The sequence below is a fragment of the Trachypithecus francoisi genome, unplaced genomic scaffold, assembly GCF_009764315.1.
Source record: "Trachypithecus francoisi isolate TF-2019V2 unplaced genomic scaffold, Tfra_2.0 Lachesis_group8, whole genome shotgun sequence".
NCBI classification, from domain to species: domain Eukaryota; kingdom Metazoa; phylum Chordata; class Mammalia; order Primates; family Cercopithecidae; genus Trachypithecus; species Trachypithecus francoisi.
Genome location: NW_022681473.1, coordinates 1709872 through 1735718, shown reverse-complemented (window position 1 = coordinate 1735718; position 25847 = coordinate 1709872). Strand labels below are relative to the sequence as shown.

Below are 25847 nucleotides of genomic sequence, written 5' to 3'. Positions count from 1 at the left end.
CCGGCTTCTTCCACCTCTCCTCCCCGCGCCTGTCCCGCACCCCACGTTCCACCCTGCCCCGACCCCCACTCCCCGCGCCGCAGGCTCCGCAGGACGCAGGACCGCAGCAGTCCCGCCCCGCACTTCCGCCCCCACAGCCTGAAGCCGGGGCCCGCGCCCCTGCTGTTCGCGCCCCGCCCACGCCCGCACCCTCCCCAGCCCCAGAGGCCTCTCGCCGCCGTCGTACTCTTTTGGGCCTGTCTGCCCTACCTCCCAGCACTCGGGCCTGCACGACCCCCACACCCGTGCCCCTGCCCTTTGGCAACTCCAGGCTACAAGGCCCGCACCGCTGCCCTTGCAGCTGCCCCCGGGGGCTGGAAGTGGAGACCTGGGGCTGTAGTGCTGGGGAGGGCGGGTCCCCGGGTCTGGGGTCTGAAGCCCCTCTCTCCATCTGGCTGTTTTCCCCCCCGCGTCCGGAACCCCAGGGCCCCTCCCCTCGCCCTTCTGGCGAGCCCGGTTGGCGACCCCCACACCGGCCACACTCTCCATCCCCGGTGCTCCCACCACGCCTCCTCCAAGAGGGCCACGGACCTCTCCAGGCCTTGCCATTTGCCCACGCCCTCTCCACCCTTCTGGCCAGCCCCCTCCAGCCTCTGGCAAGGCCCTCTCTACAGGGACCCCCGTCCAGGGCCCAGTTCTCACTCCTCTCCTTGGGTACTGCTGGCCAGGAGGGCTGCTGGGACCTTTCAGGGTAGGGCGGCAGCCTCCCTCCCCTGTCCCCAGGCCTCTCCCTCCTCCCGTGGTTTCCTCTGCCTGGTGGCTGGATTCAGGCCACTTGATCTCTTTCTCAGGCCACTTCTCAATCTGTTTAACTGCCCGTGTCCCCCCACCCCCAAGCCTGGCTTGTTCCTGCACCCAACAGCACCCTAAGTGCAAGAGGCAGGGGTGTTGGGGACCCTGAGAAGCGGGGCCATGGGTCCTGGCTGCTGCTGGGGGCAGAGGGCCCAGGCCTGCAGGTGAGGACAGGGCTGCGGGAGGGCATTTGGGTTGATGGAAACTGGAGGAGGAGAGGGCGCTGTGCCCCTCCGAGGGCCTGAGCCGGGTAGGGGCTGGAGTCCGCCTGATGGGTGGGTTTGAGTGGAAATGACTCCAGGGGGTCTATCTAGCATGAAGGCATTGAAGCAGGATGGAGTGAGAAGTGGGACAGAGTGGGCAGGGAAGGTGGTGGCAGCTGTCCCCACTGTTGTCCAGGCCTGTGTGGGGTGGAGAAGCTCCAGGCTGCCAGTGGTAGGGTCCCAGGAGGCTGGTGACCAGACAGGCCTTTGCCCAGCAGCAGGTGCCCTTGGCCAGGCCCAAGGAGCAGACCGCAGGGGGGTAGGGACAGGAATGGAGCTGGAGAATGGGGCGTCCTGGGGCCAGGGGTCCTCAGGCTTCCTTTGATTTTCATGCAATGCTGCCTTTTTTGGCAGCCACATTGTGCAGTGTGCTTAGAGATATGTGGCTGCTGGAAATTGGGTTCAAAGTTGTGGGTGGCTGATGTGGAGAGGAGAGTGACTGGAGGCCGAGCTGCGTGTCGGGGGTGGGTGCTGCTCAGATCACTGGGGCTCCTGGAGGGCGGGAGTCGAGCTGGGAGCTGAGGTCCTTCCTCAGGGAGGGGCAGGGATAGGGTCTCCATGGAGCACCACTCCACTCCGTCCATCCTTTCACCACTCCTTCCAACCCTGCTTCTCTGATCATCTGCTAATGGGATCCTCCGGAAGGCATGCTGAGTATGGAGCGTCTCTGAGATGCCTGGGGAGCCAGTGGGGACCTCCTCTTCCTCCTTCCCACCTGCCGTTGAACGCAGATGCCGGGGTGACTTCCGCTCTGCCTGCCCCTCCTGAGATCAGTGATCTGCACGGGGTTGAGGCTGCCGGATAAATACAGGCCCAGTTAAATCTGAAGTTCAGATGTTTATCTGAACAACTAATAAATTGTCATTGTTTATTTATTTATTTGAGACGGAGTCTCGCTCCGTGGCCAGACTGGAGTGCAGTGGTGCAATCTCAGCTCACTGCAACCTTTGCCTCCCGGGTTCAAGCAATTCTTCTGCCTCAGCCTCCTGAGTAGCTGGGACTACAGGCATGCACCACCACACCCAGCTAATTTTTGTATTTTTAGTAGAGACAGGGTTTCACCATGTTGGCCAGGATGGTCTTGATCTCCTGACCTCATGATCCGCCTGCTCCGGCCTCCCAAAGTGCTGGGATTATAGGCGTGAGCCATCACACCCGGCCCTTATTTTATTTTATTTTATTTTATTTTTTATTTTTTGAGACAGAGTCACTGTGTCGCCCAGGCTGAGTGCAGTGGCACAGTCTCGGCTCACTGCAGCCTCTACCTCCCAGGTTCAAGCAATTCCTCTGCCTCCAGAGTAGGTGGGATTACAGGTGCGGGCCCCTAAGCCCAATTAATTTTGTATTTTTAGTAAGGGTGGGGTTTCACCATGTTGGCCAGGGTATTCTCAAACTCCTGACCTCAGGTGATCCGCCCGCCTCGGCCTCCCAGAGTGCTGGGATTACAGGCGTGAGCCACTGCACCTGGCCCAATAATTGGTCCTTTTTAAGTAGACCTTATCTTTTAGAGCAACTTTGGGCTTACAGAAAAATTGCTCAGGGAGTATGCAGAGTTCCCACAGACCCCCTCTCCCTGAGTCCCCCTCTGTTATTAACGTCTTGCATCATGTGGTGCGATCTGTTCCAATTGATAAACCAATATTGATACATTACTATTAAGTCCAGAGTTTACCCCAGGGTTCATCCTTGCAAAATGTCCTTTAGCCACCATTATGGTGTCAAACAGAAGCGTCACTGCCTGAAAAGCCGCCTCTGCCCCGCCTGTGCCTTCCTTCCTCCCCCAGCCCCTGGCAGCCGTGGGTCTTTCCACTGCCACCTTGGCTTTGCCCTTTCCAGGCTGTGGTGTCATTGGAATCATACAGCACGTAGCCTTTTGAGATTGGCTTCTTTCCATGAGTGAGATGCAGCTAGGGCTCCTCTGGGTCTTTTCATGGTTTCATAGTGCATTCTTCTCGGGCCGGATACTGTTCCATTGTCTGGATTTACCTCGGTGTATCCATTTGCCTGTGGAAGGACTTCTTGCTTCCTTCCAAGTCTCGGCAGTCATGAATAAAGCCTCTGTAAACGTGTGTGCAGGTTTTAGGGTGGACACAAGTTTTCAGTTCATTTGCAGACACCCAGGAGGGCCATTGCTGGTTGTATGGTAGGAGGACGTTTGGTTTTGTAAGAAACTGCCCCGCGACTTTCCAAAGTGGCCACACCGTTTGGCGTTCCTACCGCAGTGATGGTGCTTCCTGCTCCTCCACGTCACCCACGTGTGATGTTGTCAGTGTTCTGGGTCTGGACCATTCTCATAGGTGTGTCGGGACACGCTTTTCTGTGTCCACCTGCTAGACCTGAGCCAGGAGCCCCGCTGCAAGGGCAGCCCCTAGGCTGAGCTTTGTGAGTCAGGCTGGGGGAGCTGGGGCATTTTTACAGTGAGGGGCCCTGAAGGATTTTAAGGGAATGGACGGACAAGTTCAGCTGGGAAAGCACCTTCAGCCTGCAGATGAGAATCAGGTCAGAAGGTGGGGGGAGGGGCCGTTCACACATACACTCATTCATTCATTCATGCAGAGGGTGGGGGAGGGGCCGTTCACACATACACTCATTCATTCATTCATGCAGAGGGTGGGGGAGGGGCCGTTCACACATACACTCATTCATTCATTCATACAGAGGGTGGGGGAGGGGCTGTTCACACATACACTCACTCATTCATTCATAGACTCATTCATTCGTCCAGCCAATAAATGCACAAAAAAAGTGCAAACACTTGTAGTGAAATCAGTATAAGCGCAAACTGGTGAGCCACCATGTTCAAATGCAGGTTTTCAAAGGTTAGGAAGAATGGCAACCCCCTTGCTTTTTTTTGGTTTTGTTTGGTTTTGTTTTAAGACACAGTTTCGCTCTTGTGCCCAGGCTGGAGTGCAGTGGCGCAATCTCGGCTCACTGTAAGCTCCGCCTCCTGGGTTCACGCCATTCTCCTGCCTCAGCCTCCTGAGTAGCTGAGACTACAGGCGCCCGCCACCACGCCCAGCTAATTTTTTTATGTTTTTGATAAAGACAGGTTTTCACTGTGTTAGCCAGGATGGTGTCGATCTCCTGACCTTGTGATCCGCCTGCCTCGGCCTCCCAAAGTGCTGGGATTACAGGCGTGAGCCACCCCACCCGGCCCGTTTCTGCTTTGTGTGTGTGTGTGTATGTGTGTGTGTATGTTTTGAGACAGGGTCTCACTCTGTTTCCCAGGCTGGAGTATGGAAGTGCAGTGACACAACGAGAGCTCCTTGCAGCCTCAAAGCTCCTTGCAGCACCAGCCTGCGATCACCAGCCACACACGTGGCCACCTGGCATTTCTCCCAACCAGAAGAGAAGGCCCCCCACCCATGTGGGAGGCTGCGTTTGGGCAGGACCAGGACAGCAGGTGGGGGTGTGCTGGTGCTTCCCTCACGAAGCCCTTCAGAATCAGCTGCCATTGGAGACTTCTTGTCTCCCCATCGACCCCTCCTGCTCCTTCCCCTCCCTCCTCTCTCCCTAGCTCCCTCCCACCATCCCAGGCAACCTGGCCCCTTTGCTGCAGCAGCAGAGCCCCTGCCCAGCACCTGCTCCTGGTGGCCTAGGGCTCAACAGTACCCCCATTCTAGGAGCCCCTTCTTAATCCCAGTTCCCCCACCATTCTTACCCTCCTAGGAACCCTGCTCTCAGGTGCCACAAAGAGGGGGTGGCAGAGGTAGTCAACCCCTCACATGGCGTGGTTGGGGGCCTTTGAGGGTCCACATGGCCTTTTTGTGCCCCTGTAGTCCTTGGGATTCCCAGGCCTCAGGGCCTGGGCATGTGCTGACCCTCTCCTCCCAACCCCTGACACTTGCCACGCTCTCTTCCCAGGGAGTCCTCATTCACCACCTCATTGAAAACTGCAGCCTCGGCCTGGCACGGTGGCTCACACCTGTAATCCTGACACCTTGGGAGGCCAAGGCAGGTGGATCATTGAGCCCAGGAGTTTAAGTCCGGTCTGGGCGACATGGTGAGACCCTGTGTCTACAAAAAGTAGACAAGTGAGCCAGGGGTAGTGGCGTGTGCATGTCGGTTGCTCGTATTTCTGACCCCAAGGCTTGGCTGGTGCTGTCGCTCATTTTTTCTACAGGCTGAATGGTGTCCCCCTTAAAATTCTTACCTTGAGGCTGGTCCCTGTGGCTCATGCCTATAATCCCAGCACTTCGAGAGGCCGAGGCGGACGGATCAATCACCTGAAGTCAGGGGTTGATCAGCCTGGCCAACAGGGTGAAACCCCGTCTCTACTAAAAATACAAAAATTAGCCGGGCGTGGTGGCGGGCATCTGTAGTCCCAGCTACGAGGGAGGCTGAGGCAGGAGAATCACTTGAACCTGGGAGGTGGAGGGTGTAGTGAGCCAAGATCATGCCACTGCACTCCAGCCTGGGCGACAGAGCAAAATCCATCTCAAAATATATATGTGTGTGTGTGTGTGTGTGTCTGTGTATGTGTGTATATATATATATCGTATGTTGAAGCCTTAGTCCCCATTACTTCAGGATGTGACTGTTTTTGCAGATGGAGTCTTTAAAGACATAATTAAATTAAATGGGGTCCTATGGGTGGGTCTTAATCCAACAGGACTGGTGTCCTTATAAGTAGAGGAGATGAGGACACAGACATGCACAGAGGGCTAGCCCCGTTGGGGACACAGGGAGATGGTGGTATCTGCAAGCCCAGGAGAGAGGCCTCAAGAGGAACCAGCTCTACCTTGATCTCAGACTCCAGCCTCCAGGACTGTGAGAGCACAAATGTCTGTCATTTAAGCTCCCTGGACTTGGTGCTTTGTTACGGCAGCCTGAGCAAATTAGTTAGGGTGGGAATGTTTTCCTTACGTGTTTTTCCAAGTGCCTTTAATGTATGAATGACCTTACTCCTTCTCTGTCATACTTGATTCCAAGTATTTTCCCAGTTTTGTCATTTGCCTTTTACTTTTTAAAAACATCTTCGTTGGGAGTGTCATTGACACGCAGTCATTGCCATGTTTAAACTGTACAATTCCTTCCGTCTTAATCTACAAAGAGAGCCATGAAGCCAACCCCATCAGGAGACAAACGCACCCATTGCCCCAAAATTGTCCCAGTGCCCTGTGTGACTCTCCTTCCCACCCTGGACCTCCCAGTCCTGAGCAACCGGTGTCCTGGTTGGTTTCTGGTTTCTGCTTGTGTGTGTGTGTGTGTGTGTGTGTGTGTGTGTGTGTGTGTGTGTTTGAGACAGGGTCTCTGTTTCCCAGGCTGGAATGTGGAAGTGCAGTGGTGCAATGAGAGCTCCTTGCAGCCTCAACCTCCTGGGCTCAACGGATCCTCCTGCCTCAGCTCGCCGAGTAGCTGGGACCGCAGGTGCACACCACCACACCTGGCTAAGTTTTTTATTTTTTTTTTGTAGAGACAAGGTATTGCTATGTTGCCCAGGCTGGCTTCAAACTCTTGGGCTCAAGTGACCCTCCTACCTCCACCTCCCAGAGTGCTGGGATTACGGGCATGAGCCCTGCACCCAAGTGTTTGTGCTTTTTTACAGAGTTACATAAATGACATCCTGCGGCACGCACGCACTCCTTGTCTGACTTCTGTCACATAGCGTAACTATTCTGAGATCCATGCTTGCTGCTGTGTCTGTTGTAAACACTCATTTTTATTGCCGCAGCATGGGCACACCCCACCCCGCTCATCTGTTCATCTCTTGGTGGGCATCAGGGTGGTTTCCAGTTTTGAACAATGGAAAGTAATGTGGCCATTGGCATTCACACGCAGATTTTCAAAAGGACATACATTTCCTTTGCTCTTGGGGAGAGACCTAGAAATAAAATGACTAGATGCCGTGGGAGGTGTGTGTGAAACTTGTTCAGAAATGGCCTAGCTCTCATTTCATGTTGCAGTTGGAGTGGTTCATCTCGCTGACTTTGGCCCTTCTTAGACGTGTAGGGTGCGGTCTGTGATTTTGGCTTGCGTGCCTCCAAGGACCAACGGCGCTGTGCAGCTTTGCACATGCTACTTCACCACTGATATATCTTGTTGGGGGAAGCATCTGTGCAGATCCTTTGACTGTTGCTGTAAAAGTGGGTTATTTGTTTTCCTATTGTTAAGTCTGAGAGGTCTGTCTTTCTTCTTTCTTTCTTTCTTTTTTTTTTTTTTTTTTTTTTAGTTTTGCTCTTGTTGTCCAGGCTGGAGTGCAGTGGCACCATCTTGGCTCACTGCAACATCTGCCTCCCGGGTTCAAGCAATTCTCCTGCCTCAGACTCCCGAGTAGTTGGGATTACAGGCATTTGCCACCACACCTGGCTAATTTTTGTATTTTTAGTGGAGATGGGGTTTCACCATGTTGGTCCGGCTGGTCTCAAACTCCTGACCTCAAGTGATCCACCCGCCTTGGCCTCCCAGAGTGTTGGGATTACAGGTGTGAGCCACCATGACAGTTCTTTATCTATATTCTGAATCGGTCCTTGATGAAATAGATTTGCAAAGAGTTTTCTCCTGGTTGGTGGCTTGTCTTCTCACTGTTAACCATCTGAAGAGCAAATTTTAAACATTTTTGATGAATTTCAGTTTGTCAATTTGATCTTTTAGGAATTGTGCTTTTGGTATCATGTCTGAGAAATGTTTGCCTTATCCAGAGTCATAAACATTTTCTCCTGTGTTTTTATGGTTCCAGCTTTGCATTGAGACCCACGATCCTTTTTGAGTTCATGTTTGTGTATAGTATGAGGTATGAATGCAAATTCTTCTTTTCTTTTTGCACGTGGAGATCCAGTTGTTCCTGAATATGAGATTGCTGCAGCATGCTTTCTTGAAGAAGCTACAAGTGTGCACCAAGTCGCCTTTGTACCTTTGTCAAAAGTCTGAACTGCGTATGGTAGTGGGTGCCTGTGGTCCCAGCTACTTGGGAGGCTGAGGTGGGAGGATCCCTAGAGCTTGGGAATTTGAGGCTACAGTGAGCAGAGATTGCACCACTGCACTCCAGCCTGGGCAGCAGAGCGAGACCCTGCCTGAAAAAAAGTCATCAGTATGTATGTGTAAGCTTATTTCTGGACCATTTTCTTTTGGATCTATTTGAGTATTTTTACACCAGTATCATTCAGTTTTGATTACTCTGGTCTTAATATGAATTCTTAGAATGTTAGCTCTTCAGTTGTGTTCTTTTTCCAGATTGTTTGAGCTCTTCTACCTCCTCTGCTTTTCCATATGCATTTTAGAATGGACCTGTTCATTTATACAAATGTAGGGAGAGTTGACATCTTAACAGTATTGAACTTACTAATCCACAAACCCTGGATGTCCCTATTTATTCAGGTCTTCTTCAACTTCTTTCAAGAATGTTTTACTCTTTCAATTTGGGGGTCTTTCACATCTTTTGTCTGATGGACCTCTACGTGCTGTCTATTTTTATACAGTTAGGAAGTGGTATTTTCTACTGTCAATATCTGATCGTTGATTACCATTTTATAGAAACACAATGGACTTTGTATATCAGTCTTGTTATTCTATTAACCTTATTAATCTCACTTAGTAATTCTTGTAGCTTTCTTTTTGTTTTTTATTCTATCGGGTTAGATGGTCACGTTATCTGTAGATAAGATTGTTTTCTTTTTCCTTTCTCGTCTGTATGGCTTTTATTTCTTTTTAGGGGCCTAATTGCACAAGCAGGAACCTCCAGGTCAGTGTTGGGTGGAGGTGATGAAGGCAGACATCCCAGCCTCCTTTCTGTTCTTGGTGAGACGATGTTCAGTCTTCCACCATTGGTTGTGGGGTTTTCATAGATAATCCTGTATTAGGTTGGGGAAGTTCCCTCTATTCCTAATTTACTGAGTGGTGTTTTTTAAAAAAATCGGTAACCGATGTGAGATTTTTCAAATGCTTTTCTGTACCATTAAAAGAAAAACCTTGGACAAATTAAACTTAACAGAGTTCAATTAAGCAAAGAACCCCTCGCTAATTGGGCAGCCCCCAGACCCAAATAGGTTCTGAGAGGCTCCGGTACTGCTGCATGGCTGAAGATTGGTGGCCAGAAACAGGAAAGGAGATACAGAAAACGGAAGCTAAGCCCAGATACCACCGCAGGGGCTGCAGCTCGACGCTTGCCTTATCTGAACACGGTTTGAATGGCCGGCACCCTCGATGCGCGGAAACCCGGTGAGTGGCACAAGGGCGGGTTTCAGTCTGTTTACATCTCCAGTTAGGTTTCAGTTCATGGTGGATGGAGAAGGCGGAACGTAAACTATGTCAGGAGGCAGCTTTACGCCAAAATTAATTTAACGATTTCCCCCTTTAGACGTTGACGTCCCTGTCGCCATCGTAAATGTAGGTATTTGGTCCCAAGTCCCGCTGGGAAATAGCAGAACAATGGGTTTCGTAAGTGGGAACGAGGACCTAGGGTTATATTTTTTGTAAGGAATAGAGAGGAACCTCCTTGTGCTGGAATTTCGTGTGCTCAGAAAAACAAACCCTGGTCTGCCTTAGGACCCATCTGCTTCCGTAAAGCTTCAGTCTGATGGTGTCACATTTAGCTTGCGTGACTCCATCTGGGTTTGGTCTGATCTGTTGGGGCCTCTTGCAGGAGCTCAGTTCAAAACAATGGCTTCTTATAATGTTGTTTAAAAATTCCCTGCCTTTGGTCAGGTTCTCATTTAGTGGAAAGTGTAGCCAAGCCTGGGGCCTTCGCACCCCCCTCAGTTACCGCCACTTTGGGCTTCTGGTCACAGCATGTCATTCGTGGGTTACGATGTCCTCATGGCCATGTGTTTCTTTGAGTTCTTGTTGCTCCAGTCAAAGAGACACCATTTAACATCCTACAGATGGCCACGTGCAAACATGTGAAACTTCTGAGAGAATACAGAGCACCAGGTAGACGAGTATTATGACTGTTAGGAAGATCATATTTAATACCAAGAATTTGGAGCATGCTTCTTAGGTGGGGTCCTGTGAACCAAACCAACGAAAATCAAACAGATCAGAGAGTGAGCTAGATAAAGAGTCTACTCATTTCAAACAAGCAGCCTGTTTGTTAATCCCCCACAACCGAACCTTTCTAATACCCGATACATTCCTCCATGTGCAACAGAAAGTGTCAGCGATGGCACAGATACTCCTCTGTTTAGCTGGTAAGGAATCCAGAGCAAGTCTATCATCTCACACGCCTTTAGCAAGAGAATTTAAGGACTGTTGTATAACCATAGCCTTTGGAGTAGAATCTGTTCTAGAGCCAATTACGAGGGATACTTTTTATTTATTTTTGTTTTTTTTGAGAAGGAGTCTCGCTCCGTTGGCTGGAGTGCAGTGGCATGATCTCGGCTCACTGCAACCTCCACCTCCTGGGTGATTCTCCTGCCTCAGCCTCCACCCCCTGGGTGATACTCCTGCCTCAGCCTCCCGAGTAGTTGGGATTACAGGTACCCACCATCACACCCAGCTTATTTTTTATATTTTTAGTAGAGATAGGGTTTTGCCATGTTAGCCAGGATGGTCTTGATCTCTTGAACCTCGTGATATGCCCGCCTCGGCCTCCCAAAGTGCTGGGATTACAGGCGTGAGCCACCATGCCCGGCAGAGGGATACATTTTAAATCTTTGCCTCGTTTACTCCAAACTGTGGAAAAAGAGGCCTCAGAAATGATGCCCATCTAGAAGATTGAAGCTCTTGCCAAAGTTCTCTTTAAGCTGTGATGTAGAGGAACGGACCGATGTTTGTGACTGATTATAAAGCAACAAAGGCACCATTAACATTTTTCACCCAGGCTGGGCACAGGAGCTCATGCCTGGAATCCCAGCACTTTGGGAGGCCGAGGTGGACACTTGAGGTCAGGAGTTCGAGACCAGCCTGGCCAACATGGTGAAACCCTGTCTCTACTAAAAACACAAAAATTAGCTGGGCGTGATGGTGGGTGCCTGTAATCCCGGCTACTCGGGAGGCTGAGGCAAGAAAATTGCTTCAGTCCGGGAGGCAGAGGTTGCTGTGAGCTGAGATCACACCACTGCACTCCAGCCTGGGCAACAGAGTGAGACTCTGTCTCAAAAAAAAAATTTTTTTTTCCACCTACATTGACCCTTCATCTTCCAACTGTCAAGGCAAAAGGTTGGCCACATGTAGGATTGGCTGCAAAATCCTCCACAAATAAAAGTATACCCCACGAGCACACATAAGAGATCCCTTTTTAGTTCTATTGTTCAGAGGCATTAACAGTCTCAAGATAAGTTCTTGGGGAAAAGCTGTTCACATCTGCGATGCCATCTGCTTCTGGGCAGAGAATTCCCTGATTAGTTTTACCTTAAAATCTCCGATGGGGCTGCAGTTCCTAGAGTCTGGCGGTGCCCTCTTGAGCTGTGAGATAATGAACCCAGGGTTCAAAGTCCTAAAGTGTCACTGCAGTGTGGGTGGTGGCAAGGGCAGACTTCCTGTGATATTCTCAGAAAACCAAATGTCTGAGTTTTAGATTGTGAAGGGCTTAGTAGAGTCCTCAGTGTACCATGAAAAGCTTTCTGTACCTGGTGAAAATATACTCAGGCATAATGCATTAAGGCCTTGAAGCCTTTAGTCATATCAGAGATGAGGAGTGGAAGATACATGAGGTTCTATATAGGCCTTCCAGGGACTATTTCATAAGGTGTCAACCTATGATTTCCACTGGAAATGGACCCGATGGCCATTTACCTGCAACACCCTTGACCAAGGCAGCCCGCTTCGTTCAGTTCCCTTGCTTTTAATATTATCGTATCTGCGACAACTTATTTAGCAGTTTTTCCACTTGAGCAGTGGAACAAGCACCTCTGTCACTGGAGATTTCTCAGGGAACGTCCCATGAGAAAAACAATTTTCTAATAATCTTTTAGCTACTGCTATAACATCATTGCTCTTGCCTGGGAAAGCTTCTATATAATCAGAAAACAGGCATTGAAAATGACAATGGAAGGAAATCCCTCCAGTAATGTTTAAATGGCCCATCAAGTAGCAGAAGTATAATTGAAGTTTTGATTGTCCTCCCAGGATTATGGGTTTGGCAAACTAAACATTGGTCGTAAACCATTTTAACAACTTACAACAGTCACCATGCCAAACACATGTCTATATGATGTATATATAATTTGTATATATAAAAAATATATATAATATATATATATTTATAATTATATATAATTTGGATTGTTTTGTCTCTTCCATGATGAGTCATGGCATGCAGAGCATTAATAATAGAAGATTTAAGGACACAGGAAGAACCAGGTGGCCGTCTGGGCTATCCGTGTGTCCATGCTTGACACTGGACTTATATCTTCTTAAATACCAATTTTGTTTCTCCCACTCAGGTGTATAGCACTGTTTATTGGAAGGTTATCATAGGTAATCTGACTTGGACTATGGATTTTATTCAAATTGGGTACTGGCTGATTTAGCATGAAAAGCTGGCAAAGTATTTTCTTGGTATTCAATTAATTTTTGTCCTGCCCAGCTTAGCCATTTTATAAACCAGTCGATGTTTTCGTTAGAGTTCCAGGAATTTTTACCCAGTCCAAATGGTATTACACTAAAGTTATCAGAAGCCTATTCGAGGGGGCTTACCAGGGTCCTTTCTATCCTTTGAAGAACCTCCTAGAAGACTTAGTATTGTAGGATTGTGCATGCTTGTGAAGAGTTTTCAGAAACGTCAGAAAAAAGCAATTAACTATGGAAATGACTTAAAATGGCCATGGTTAAAGACAGAATTGACAAGGAATTTTGGTTATTTCTGTGGCCTACAATAACTTAACATAACAACATAATTATGTGACACACTGAATAACATAATTACTCAAATGTAATTATGAGTGACAGCATATACCAAGATGTATCAGAATTTTAGGAACCCCATACAATTTTGGAGCACATGTTAATGAGGGATTCATAAACAATATCTCAAATAAGGTTAGACATCATTTCTTATTTGGCAGTGCTTCCCATGTAATTTAGTTTATCAAATACTTCTGTCACTCTGTTGTTTGGATACTATAGGGGCCCTTGGTAGCATCCCAAAATTAGTTTGAAGTTGAAAAGATACCTGATTTTACAATTTAAGTGTGATTTTGGGAAACCTGTCAAAAATGTCAAAGATCTAAAACACTCAAGCAAAATAGGTTTAAGGTGACTGTAGAATTGTCATTCTTTTAGCCAAAGTGTTATTTCTAAGATTTTAAAAAGCAAAAACCTGTATTCTTTGTTAGAGAAGGGATTCAGTTTTTTACACTGAGAAAGACAGCATGAGACAGAATCTCTTTTCTCTCTCTCTGTCTCTTGCAGTTTACTCAAAAGATTAACAATCATTATTACTATCTCTTACTAATACACATAAAAATTCTTGTTCAAAAGAGAGAAGCAAATTTTACTTTTAGACTAGGATATTTATCAGTACTAAAACTAATTTTCATAAAACCTTATAAACAAATAAATCTGGCCGGGGGTGGTGGCTCACGCCTGTAATCGCAGTGCTTTGGGAGGCTGAGGTGGGTGGATCATGAGGTCAGGAGTTCGAGACCAGCCTGGCCAACATGGTGAAACCCTGTCTCTACTAAAAATACAAAAAATTAGCTGGGCATGGTGGCGGGTGCCTGTCATCCAGGCACTCGGGAGGCTGAGGCAGGAGAATTGCTTGAGCCCGGGAGGCGGAGATTGCAGTGAGCTGAGATGGCGCCTTTGCACTCCAGTCCGGGCAACAGAGCAAGACTCGGTTTCAAAAAAAAAAAAAAAGTCCATCCAATCTCACTCATCTCATGACTAAATAAGGTTTTCCTAAGCCTTTTAGAATCTTACATATAATTTTAAAATTTTTCTTCTTAACTTTCTATATTTTTGTTTTACCTGCATCTTTTTATTCTTTTGATTTTTTTTTTTTTTGAGACAGAGTCTTACTCTGTTACCCAGGCTGGAGTGCAATGGCACAATCCTGGCTCACCGCAACCTCTGCCTCCCTGATTCGAGCAATTCTCCTGCCTCAGTCTCCCGAGTAGCTGAGAAAACAGGCAAACAGTACCACACCTGGCTAATTTTTGTATTTTCAGTAGAGACGGGGTTTCCCCATGTTGGCCAGGCTGGTCTCGAGCTCCTGACCTCAGGTGATCCAACCTGCCTCGGCCTCCCAAAGTGCTGGGATTACAGGCATGAGCCACCACTCCCGGCCTATTCTCTCAGTTTGAAATGAGCTTTAAGTAGCTTCAAACTAGAAGGAATGATTTTTAAACACACATTTTTCATGCCTTTATACCTTTTCTCACCAAAAGCATATCTTGATTTTTTTATATTGTCTGTATACAGCATTGTTTTTCTTATATCTATAGTAGTCTTAATTGCAAATATTAACTACACTTATATCAGTAACCCAAATCCCAGTGAAAACCCTAAGAAATAATTGTGAACTATTTTATATCAGTATTTGTAGAGGAGAACCACCTCATAATTTTTTTAGAAAGATGTTACTTCAAATATTTGTTTACAGATCTAAAACATTTAGTTTTGTTTGTTTGTTTGTTTGTTTAAGATGGCGTCTCATTCTGTCACTCAGGCTGGAGTGCAGTGACCTGATCTCAGCTCACTTCTACCTCTGCCTCCTGGGTTCAAGTGATTCTTCTGCCTCAGCCTCCCGAGTAGCTGGGATTACAGGCACTGCCATCACGCCGGGGTGCAGGTGTAATTTTTGTATTTTTGGTAGAGACGGGGTTTCACTATGTTTTGCCCAGGCTCGTCTCGAACTCCTGACCTCAGGTAATCTGCCTGCTTCGGCCTCCCAAAGTGCAGGGATTACTTTTTTTTTTTTGAGATGGAGTTTCACTCTGTCACCCAAGCTGGAGTGCAGTGGTGCGATCTCAGCCAACTGCAACCTCTGCCTCCTGGATTGAAGCGATTCTCCTGCCTCAGCCTCCCAAGTTGCTGGGATTACAGACGCAGGCCACCATGCCGGGCTAATTCTTGTCGTTTTTAGTAGAGCCGGGGTTTCACCATGTTGGCCAGGCTGGTCTGGAACTCCTGACCGCAGGTGATCCATCCCCCTCGGCCTCCCAAAGTGCTGAGATTACAGGTGTGAGCCACCGCACCCAGCCTACATTTAGATTTTCTATACATGTAAAATAAGATGCCAAAGTATTTAAATCTAAGCTCATGAATCTCACGCCTGAAATCCCAGCACTTTGGGAGGCCGGGGTGGGTAGATCACGAGGTCGGGAGTTCGAGACCAGCCTGGCCAATATGGTGAAACCTCGCCTGTACTTTTTGTAAAAAAACAAAACAAAACAAAATTGTAAAAAAATACAAAATTAGCCAGGCATGGTGGCACTTGCCTGTAATCCCAGCCACTTGGGAGGCTGAGGCAGGAACTGCCTCCCCCTTGAGCCCAGGAGGTGGAGGTTGTGGTGAGCCAAGTTTGCGCCATTACACATGATCCTGGGCGACAAGAGCAAAACTCCATCTCAAAAAAAAGAAAAAGAAAGAGGCAAGATGGAGTCAATTAAGTTGGATGTCTTTCACCATCTCAAAGAGACAGTGCAAAGGTGGTTTCAGCTTTATTTCCTAAATATTATCAGATACATGTAATGCAAAGAGACATACAGTCGTAACAGACACAGATAGAAACAGATCTTACAGATTTCACAAAGAATTTTCATTTGCCAGCTTTCAGATAGTTTTTCTTTTCCCCCTTTAGACGATCAATCTTCTGATTACTTGTTTTATCATACTAAGCAATTGTTAGCTAGGGAACAATTTGCCTTCAAAAAATATAACTCTTAGGTGAAACAAGGCAGAAAATGTGTATCTGAAAAGTACAGAGCTGAGACTTTCAGCTTAAATACTGTACCATCATTTGCTCAAATCAAGAAAAAAGCAAGGCCCAGTTAAGACAAGATGGCCAGGAAAAACACGTTAAACAAAGGTAAGACTTGTTATGTAAATTTAAAACCAAGGTACGTCCCTCCCAGACATTGCAAATGGAAATGTCTTGTGGAGATGTAAATTTCTTGCACAATATGGTTTCAAGATAGTAGTTGAATGTCAGAAAGGTGCATTTGAGTTATTAGGCTAGTTGAAAAGTAATTGCAAAAACCACAATTACTTTCATACCAACCTATGGGTAGGTGGTCCTTCTAACTGTAACTACTATTTCTTAGCTAAAATTACTGAGTACAGGGTGGGGCCCATGAAGGAATAGGGCAGAGAAAGCCTCCCCTCTGCCTGGGCTCCGCGTGGATGGATCTGAAGTAAGCTTGCTGGATCTGAGAGACCTTTTAGAAATCCTTCATCTAGGATAGCTTTCTGTCCGGGATAGTAACCAGGCCAAAAGCCCAGAAGATTCTTTTTTTTCTTGTCAACTGGTCACTTAAGCTTTTTATTTGTCTTAATTAATTAATTTACATTTATTATCTTATTTTGTCTTTATCTTATTTGGCAGGGTGTTGCTCTGTCACCCAGGCTGGAGTGCAGTGGTGCCATCACAGCTCACTGCAGTTGTTACAGGAGAAGGGTCCTGATCCAGACCCCAAGAGAGGCTGCTTGGATCCTGTGCAAGAAAGAATTCGGGGTGAGTCCACAGCGCAAAGCAAATACAAGTGTATTAAGAAAATAAAGGAATAAAGAATGGCTACTGCAGGGACCAAGCAGCCCCGAGGGCAGCTGGTTGCCCATTTTTATGGTTATTTCTTGATGATATACCAAACAAGGGGTGGATTACTCATGCCCCCCTTTTTAGGCCATATAGGGTAACTTCCTGATGTTGCCATGGCGTTGGTAAACTATCGTGGCACTGGTGGGAGTGTAGCAGTGAGGACGACCAGAGATCACTCTTGTCACCATCTTGGTTTTGGTAGATTTTAGCCGGCTTCTTTACTGCAACCTGTTTTATCAGCAGGGCTTTTACGACCTGTATCTTGTGCCGACCTCCTGTCTCATCCAGTGACTTAGAATGCCTGACCATCTGGGAATGCAGCCCACTAGGTCTCAGCCTCATTGTGCCCAGCTCCTGTTCAAGATGGAGTCGCTCTGGTTCACACACCTCTGACACAGCCTCTGCCTCCCGCCTCAGCCACCTAAGCAGCTGGGACTACAGGTGAGTGCTATCGTGCCCAGCTAATTTTTTTTTTTTTTTTTTCTGTAGAGATGGCAGGGCAATGGGGCGGGGGCTGGGGGGGCGGGTGCCTCACTGTGTTGCCCAGGCTGGTCTCAAACTCCTGGGCTCCAGCGATCTTCCCACCTTGGCCTCTCAAAGTGCTGGAATTACAGGCGTGGGCCACCTTGCCAGGACTTACTTGCCTTTTGTGGAGACACTTTTAAAAGAGGGAATAAAAATATTGAAATCATGTTAGAAGCTTCTTCATATCAATCAGCGTCCCCGATGGGACTGATTAGGAGGCCTTGTGTTTAGGTGCACTTCTTTTTTTTTTTTTTGAGACGAAGTCTCGCTCTGTCGCCCGGGCTGGAGTGCAGTGGCCGGATCTCAGCTCACTGCAAGCTCCGCCTCCTGGGTTTACGCCATTCTCCTGCCTCAGCCTCCGAGTAGCTGGGACTACAGGCGCCCGCCACCTCGCCCGGCTAGTTTTTTGTATTTTTTAGTAGAGACGGGGTTTCACCATGTTAGCCAGGATGGTCTTGATCTCCTGACCTCGTGATCCGCCCGTCTCGGCCTCCCAAAGTGCTGGGATTACAGGCTTGAGCCACCGCGCCCGGCCAGGTGCACTTCTTAAAGTGCAGTGGTGTTCACCTGGAACATCCCACCGTAATTTCCATTCACTGTTAGTAAGATGCCACCATTTCTTTAAACATTTGCTGCGTCCGGGACCTAACGCGGATGGACGTACAAGCCAGGAGGTGCTCGGTTTCTCAGCGACGAAGGATCCCATTTTACATTAAACCTTGGCTTTGGCTCTTAGATCCCCTCAATTAACTTAGCAATGATTTTTCCCCACCTTAGTGTGCACGAAAAAGAAACCAAGAGAGTAGAACACGAAAATCCTTGTGAGTGTCCAAAAGCTGGAGCATGCACCATTTACAGTCCTGCAGTCCTGCCATTTACAGCTAGTTTCTGCCTGACCCAGTCAGACATACATGGGCCTCTAACTGGATCCAAGCCAGTGGATGATCAAATCAGATTCCATCCTGGACCCAGTCCAGTTTCTGTCACGACTTCTGAACCCAGTTTAGATAAAAAATTTGCTCAAGCAAACTCAGAGAGCTCAAAACACACATCCATGAAGCTTTGGAATCCAAGAGAGAACTTCCCACGAACCGCGGCTGCTCTGAGAGAGCAGAGGGCACAGTGGGCCCTGTGGGTCCTCCTTTGGTCAGTCAGAGCTTCTGGGGGCCTCTGGAAGCTCTACGCCAGATCCACTTCTGATGCCATCTGTTTAAAGAGAAAACTTGGCCGGGCGCAGTGGCTCACGCCTGTAATCTCAGCACTTTGGGAGGCTGAGGCGGGAGGATCGCCTGAGCTCAGGAGTTCAAAACCAGCCTGGCCAACATGGTGAAATTCTGTCTCTACTAAAAATACAAAAATTAGCCAGGCGTGGTGGCAGGCATCTGGAATCCCAGCTGCTCGGTAGGCTGAGGCATGGGAATCACTTCAACCCCGGAGGTGGAAGTTGCAGTGAGCGGAGATAACACCCCTGTACTCCAGCCTGGGCAACAGAGCGAGACTCCTTCTCTAAATAAATAAATAAATAAACAAACAAAAATTAGTCATGCATGGTGGCACATGCCTGTAATCCCAGCTACTCGGGAGGCTGAGGTGGGAGAATCACTTGAACCCGGGAGGCGGAGGCTGCAGTGAGCCGAAATCGTGCCCCTACACCCCCGCCTGGGCCACAGTGGGAGACCCTGTCTCAAAAAATAAATAAATAAATAAAAATAAAGAGAAGCCTTAGATAGTTCAACAGAGTTTACTTGAGTAAAGACTCGTTCACACGTCAGCAGCCATGTGGGGCCTGGATTTTCTTTGTGGGAGGGTTTTTGCTGCTCTCTTTACGAGAGAGTTATTTAGGTGAGTTGTTTCTTCTTGTGTGAGCTTTGGCATTTTCAGTTTTTCAAGAAACATATCCGTTTCGTCTAGCTTGTCAAATTAATTTGGCATAAAGCTGTTCACCAATATTTTCTTCTTTTTTTTATTTTTATTTTTATTTTTTTAGACGGAGTTTCGCTCTTGTCGCCCGGGCTGGAGTGCAGTGGTGCAATCTTGGCTCACTGCAGCCTCTGCCTCCCAGGTTCAAGTGATTCTCCTGCCTCAGCCTCCTAAGTAGCTGGGATTACAGGCACCCACCACCACCCCCGGCTAATTTTTGTATTTTTATTACAGATGGGGTCTCACTATGTTGGGCAGGCTAGTCTCCAACTCCTGATCTCAGGTGATCCACCCACCTCAGCCTCCCAAAGTGCTGGGGTTACCGGCATGAGCCACTGTGCCCGGCCTCTTTGTTCTTTGAATTTCTGCAGAATCTGTACTCACGCCACCTCTCTTGTTCCTGATATTGGTAATTTCTGTCCCTCTCCTCCTTTCCCTCGGCCCTCCCCCATCAAGTTGGTGAAAGGTTTATCAGGATTATTGATATTCTTAAAGAACCAAGTTTTGCTTTTCTCAATTTTGTTCTATTATTTATTGTTTTCTGTTTTATCAGCTTCCACTTGATGTTTACTATTTCCTTTCTTCTGCCCACTTTGGATTGAATTTGCTTTTCTTTTTCTGTTTTCCTTAAGCTGAGAGCGAGGTTGTTGATTTGAGACTTTTCTTCTTTTGTTTTTCTTTTTGAGACCGAGTCTTGCTCTGTCGCCCAGGCTGGAGTGCAGTGGCGCGATCTCAGCTCACTGCAACCTCCGCCTTCTGGGTTCAAACGATTCTTGTGCCTCAGCCTCCCTCGTAGCTGGGATTACAGGCGTGTGCCACCACACCTCACTAATTTTTGTATTTTTTGTAGAGATGGGGTTTCTACCAAATCCTGGTAGAAATGTTGCCCAGGGTGTTCTTGTCCTCCTGGGCTCAAGCAATCCTACCCCCGCGGGCTCCCAAAGTGCTGGGATTACAGGTGTGAGCCACCACACCTGGCCAGTTAAACCATATTTCTTATTGGCAGTGCATAGTTGGGCTTTGCTATTTTATCAGTTAGACAACCTCTGGTTGGGGGTGTGCGGACAGGGTCTCACTGTTGCCCAGGCTCGAGTGTGTTGATGCAATCACAGCTCATGGCAGCCTCGACCTCCAGGGCTCAAGGGATCCTCCTGCCTCAGCCTCGCAAGTAGCTGTGACTACAGGCACCGGCCACCACGCCCAGCTAAATTTTTTTTTGGAGAGATACATTCTCCCTCTGTTGCCCAGGCTGGTCTTGGACTCCTGGACTCAGGGGATCCTCCTCTACCAGCCTCTAAAACTACTGGAATTACAGGAGTGAGCCACCATGCATGGCCCCTCTGCTTCTTAATCGGGGAGTTGAGCCCATTGATATTTAACGTGCTTACTGGTATGGTTAAGTTAGAGTCTGTCACCTTGTCACTCGCTTTCTATTTGTCGCATCTGTTCTTTTCTCCCCTTTACTCTTTTTTCTGCCTCCCATTGCGTTCGTGAGACGTTTGATTCATCACGTCATCTTGTTCGTTGGCGTTTTCGCTGTAACTCTTTGTGTTGTTGTTTTAGGGGCGGCCGTAGGGTGTTAGTGGTGAGCTTTAGCGTCCCACAGTTGGCTTTGAGTGACGGATATTTCCTCTTTTTTATGGGTCACCCTTTCCTGCTTCTGTGTCTTTTTGATAATTTTTTATCGGAATGCAGACATTGTAAACTTTAACTCGGGTGGGAGCTGGATCCTTTTATATTTCCACAAATATTCCTGAGCTTTGTTCTGGAATGTAGCTGTTTATCTGCAAGCAGTTTGATCCTTTCAAGTATGACTTTGACCGTTCGTAAGGGAGGTCTGGAATAGTGTGGGCTGACTCTTCCCCACCATGGGGGCAAGCTGTTTCTGAGCACCCCACCGCTGTGCGTGATAGGGTTTTCTGCTGTGGCTGCTGGGAGCAGACACAATTCCTAGGTCCATGCGAGCGCCCGGCACCGCCCAGCACTGGTCTCTCTAGTCCTTTCTGATAGTGCTTTCCTGTCTTGGGACGTTTCCCCTGGCATGTGCTGATGGCTCTGTCCCTAATACTCCAGGGGGACTCTCGGGTCTCAGCTTCTCTCTCTGGGCAGCTCTCTGAGCTTCGTGAACTTCAGCTGCCTGGAGACCCCCAGCTCTGTCTCATCAGCTCAGGGACTCTGTGGCCTCCATCTCAACTCCCTCTTCCTGCACTGAAGCTTGGAGACCCACCAGAAAGTGCACAGGCAGCGAGAGGCCCCCAAGGCCAGTTCCCAGCCCGGGAAGCCCTGTTGTGCACCGCCCACCTGTGGGGTCTTGAGAGCCATTGTGTTGTGTGTTTGGTCTGTTCTGTGTTGCTGTTTGGTCGTTTCATTGTGTTGTGTGTTTGGTCTGTTCTGTGTTGCTGTTTGGTCGTTTCAGGCAGGAAGATAAATCCAGTCCCTGCTACCCCATCTCAGCCAGGAGTGGAAATCTGCCTTTTAATGTTGGTGGACATGTTTGGGTAGACAGAAACTTGATGTGGTGAAGTAGTGAAATGGGCTGAGGTGCCCTTTTCTTCCATCGTGTTTCCACTATTCTAAAGCTCGAAACATTGTTCCCCAGCATGAAAGCAGATGAGTGTGCACCACACATCTCTCTAGCTTATGTATTTATGTATTCAAGATGGAGTCTCGCTCTGTTGTCCAGGCTGGAGTGCAGTGGCATGATCTTGGCTCACTGCAACCTCCGCCTCCGGGGTTCAAGCGATTCTCCTGCCTCAGCCTCCCCAGTAATTGGGATTACAGACGCCCGCCACCATGCCCAGGTTATTTTTTTATGTTTTTAGCAGAGACAGGGTTTTGCCATGTTGGCCAGGCACGTCTCGAACTCCTAACCTCAGGTGATCCAACCGCCTCAGCCTCCCAAAGTGCTTGGATAACAGGGGTGAGCCACCGCGCCTGGCCTCTGGCTTTATTTTTAACTTTTTTTTTTTTTTTTTTTCACATGTCATGGCCTCTGTAATTCACCTGGAATGTATTTTGGCATTTGATGTGGAGAGCAAATCACACTGCCCCAGTGCACACCTCATTTTCTCGACCTCTTTTATGAAATATCCCCGCAGCCTTCCTTGACCCTGCCACCCCGAGGTTCCCGTGCACACATAATATTGCGGGATAGGTATTGTGGAATGAGGATCCGTGTTACGACCTACAGAAGGTGTGGTCGTGAAGTCAGGAGTCACAGTCTCAGAGTTGACAGCACTGCCTTGTAGCTGTGTAACCTTCGGGATTTTGTTCACCCCCCTCTGAGCTTCGGTTTGCTCTCTGGGAAGACTCCAAGGGTAAGAGCATCTACCTCCTCAGCCTGCTGTGAGAGTTACGGGGCCTGGGCCAAAGACGCTTTGTCCGCCTGCTGGTCTGCAGGGAGCTCTAAATACGAATCTGCTACATCACCTTCACTTCTGAAATCTGCTCTGATGTTCCAAATGTTCTTGGCCGTTCCTCTGTGTTTCTCCTGTATGAATTTCAGCTTCTTTTTGCCAAGTATCTCCCACCCCCGCCCACCCCCACCCCCAGATAAACTCACTAGAATGTTGGTTGAAAATCTGATAAGCCTACACATTGATTTGGAGAGAAATGATTTTTTGTAAGAGTCAAACTCCCTACCCATTTTTTTTTTCAAAAGTTTTTTCTTATATTTGTCATTCAAGTTTGTCATTTTCTTGCTACAGACTCCACACACTTTTCAAGAGGACCATCGCTAAGTACTTTATACTCTTGTTTGGGTTTTTTTAGAGTAAAAAATGTTCAAATTCTACCTTATCTTCTAGCTGGTGGTTGTTGGAAAATAATTTTAAAAACGGATTTAAAATATGTATTTTGCATCTGGCCACGTTCCCGAATTCTCTCATTCTTTCTGAAAGCTCTTCCGCCGACTCTCTGGGGGCTCCTAGGAATGTGCTGTTTTGGCTCCTCCTTTCCAGAAGTTATACGTCTCATTTCCGCCTCACATCACTGGCATTGTCCTTCATTTCCAGACCAGGGTCGAATAGTAATGGTAAAAGCAGGCATCCTTCTTGGGTTCCTGTCTTGGACTGGAATGCCTTAGTGTTCCAACAGCAAGGGGAGATAAAGGAAGTGCTTATTTATAGTTTTCTATAGTTTCTTGAGCTTTCGTGTTGTTTTGCCTTCAGAAACAAGAATTGACTTTTAGCAAATGCCTTTCCCCCTATAGTTAACAATCAGGAACTATTTAAACTATGCCAGTAGGCGTAAATAAAGTTAGGAAGAGCCCCCATCTACCCAGCCCCCACTTAGCTTAAGAAAAACAACATGGCTGGGCATGGTAGCTCAAGCCTGTAATCCCAGCACTTTGGGAGGCTTAAGTCCAGGAGTTTGATACTAGCCTGGGCAACATAGTGAGTCTCTACAAAAAATACAGAAGTTGGGGCCAGGCGCGGTGGCTCACGCCTGTAATCCCAGCACTTTGGGAGGCCGAGGCGGGCGGATCATGAGGTCAGGAGATCGAGACCATCCTGGCCAACACGGTGAAACCCCATCTCTACTAAAAATACAAAAAGTAGCCGGGTGTGGTGGCGGGCGCCTGTAATCCCAGCTACTTGGGAGACTGAGGCAGGAGAATCGCTTGAACCCAGGAGTCAGAGGTTGCAGTGAGCTGAGATCGCCGCTGCACTCCAGCCTGGTGACAGAACGAGACTCCGACTCAACAAAAACAAAAACAAAAAAGTTAGCCAGGCATGGTGGTGTGAACCTGTAGTTCCAGCTACTCAGGAGGTTGAAATGGGAGGATCACCTGAGCCTGGGAGGTTGAGGCTGCAGTCCGCTGTGAGGGTGTGAGTGACTGCACTCCAGCCTGGGCAACACAGTGAGACCCTATCTAAAAAAAGAAGGAGGAGAAGAAGAAGGAGAAGGAGAAGGAGAAGTACAACATGATGACTTCATGTGAGTTGAGTGCTCTGTGCAGCTCCTTTGCGGTGGAGCAAAGGCCCCTCTGCTGGCTGGGACCTTTCATCATAAGTGTGTATTCTCTATATCCAGGTGCATGTGATATTTTAAAATATAAAAATATTGTTTAAATGTCATGTAAGTAGCGTGAGTTTTCCTTTTGCAACTGTTTCACCGCCACCCCAGCGTGGTTGCTGTGTCTGGGACTTCGCCATTGGTGGCTCACAGCCGCAGGTCAGTTTTAATCGTGTAGAACCCATCTATGAATACACCACAGTGTACCTGTCTATTCTCTTCTTGGTGAATGTGTGGAGGTTTTCTGATTCTTTGCAGTGACCAACAGCAATCTGTACCCAGCAATGCAAATGCCGGACTGAGGGATGCACCCTGCATGCTGGCCGAGGTGTCACTGGGCGCCATTGTGGTGTTTTTTTGTTTTGAGATGGAGCCTCGCTCTGTTGCCCGGGCTGGAGTGCAGTGGTGCGATCTCGGCTCACTGCAACCTCTGCCTCCCGGGTTCAAGGGATTCTCCTGCCACAGCCTCCCAAGTAGCTGGGACTACAGGCACCCACCACCGTGTCCAGCTAAGTTTTGTAGTTTTAGTAGAGACAGGGTTTCACCATGTTGGCCAGGCTGGTCTCAAATTCCTGACCACATGATCCGCCCACCTTGGCCTTCCAAAGTGTTGGGATTACAGGAGTGAGCCACCATGCCTGGCTGTTGTTCTCTATTTTCAAGACACCCTTTTAACTTTATAAGTAATCAGTCAGATGGTTCTTTGAAACTGCACATACTGGCCCCCGTTAACTTTCACCTGTGACTTGGGCATCCAATGATAATCCTTGTCTCAATCAGTGATCCCATCAGTGGTTGCAAAACAGTGCATTCTTAATGCTGTCATTTCACCTCCATTTAGCTGATGTTCTGCAAAAATGAACTTTTCCTTCTCCAGACTGATGTTTATATTTTGTTCATCCACTTTGCAGTTTTAATTTAGTTTCCCCTTTCATGCGTGTGCTGACAATTCAGCTTTTCTTCTCTGCCAGCTACCTGTTACCACCTCTCGCTCATTTTTCTATTCAATTGCTTGCCTTTTCTTCTAATGGCATCCTACGTTCTTTTTAGATAGTGAAAACTAATTCTTGATCAGTGATATGTGTTACAAACACCTCCTCCCAAGAGATGGCTTGTGTTTTTTTGGCTTGGTTTATGGTGTCTTTTGATGAACAGATGTTCACTTATTAAAAACCTTAGTTTTTTCTTGTTGAATTTACCAATTTCTTTATTCTTTGGTTTGTGGTTTTTATATCTTGTTGAACATATGTTCCTTGCTACTAGCTGGGTGTGGTGGCTCACGCCTGTAATCCCAGCACTTTGGGAGGCTGAAGAGGGTGGATCACCTGAGGTCAGGAGTTCAAGACCAACCCGGCTGATGTGGTGAAACCCTGTCTCTGCAAAAAATACAAAGATTAGCCAGGTGTGCTGGCAGGAGCTTGTAATCCCAGCTACTGAGGAGGCTGAGGCAGGAGAATCGTTTGAACCTGGGGGACAGAGGTTGCAGTGAGCCGAGATTGTGCCACTTCACCCCAGTCTGGGTGACAGAGTGAGACTCTGTATCAAAAAATAAAATAAAATAAAATAATAAGTGGCACGATCTCAGCTCACTGTAGCCTCCACCTCCTGGGTTCAGTTGATTCTCCTACTTCAGCTTCCCGAGTAGCTGGGATCAC

General features: G+C 47.9%; 1 long non-coding RNA gene across 2 annotated transcripts; it reads left to right on the top strand.

The window, feature by feature from the left end:
• Positions 1 to 79: 79 nt before the first annotated feature.
• LOC117080790 lies at positions 80 to 23548 on the top strand. Of its 2 annotated transcripts, XR_004435956.1 has the most exons (4): positions 8109 to 9251; positions 16519 to 16647; positions 17020 to 17172; positions 22230 to 23548. It is a non-coding gene; the product is annotated as an uncharacterized LOC117080790 (long non-coding RNA). The 2 variants fall into 2 exon arrangements; XR_004435957.1 differs by lacking the exons at positions 17020 to 17172; positions 22230 to 23548 and adding an exon at positions 80 to 995 and having other exon boundaries at positions 9063 to 9251; positions 16519 to 16565.
• The last annotated feature ends 2299 nt before the right edge of the window (positions 23549 to 25847 follow it).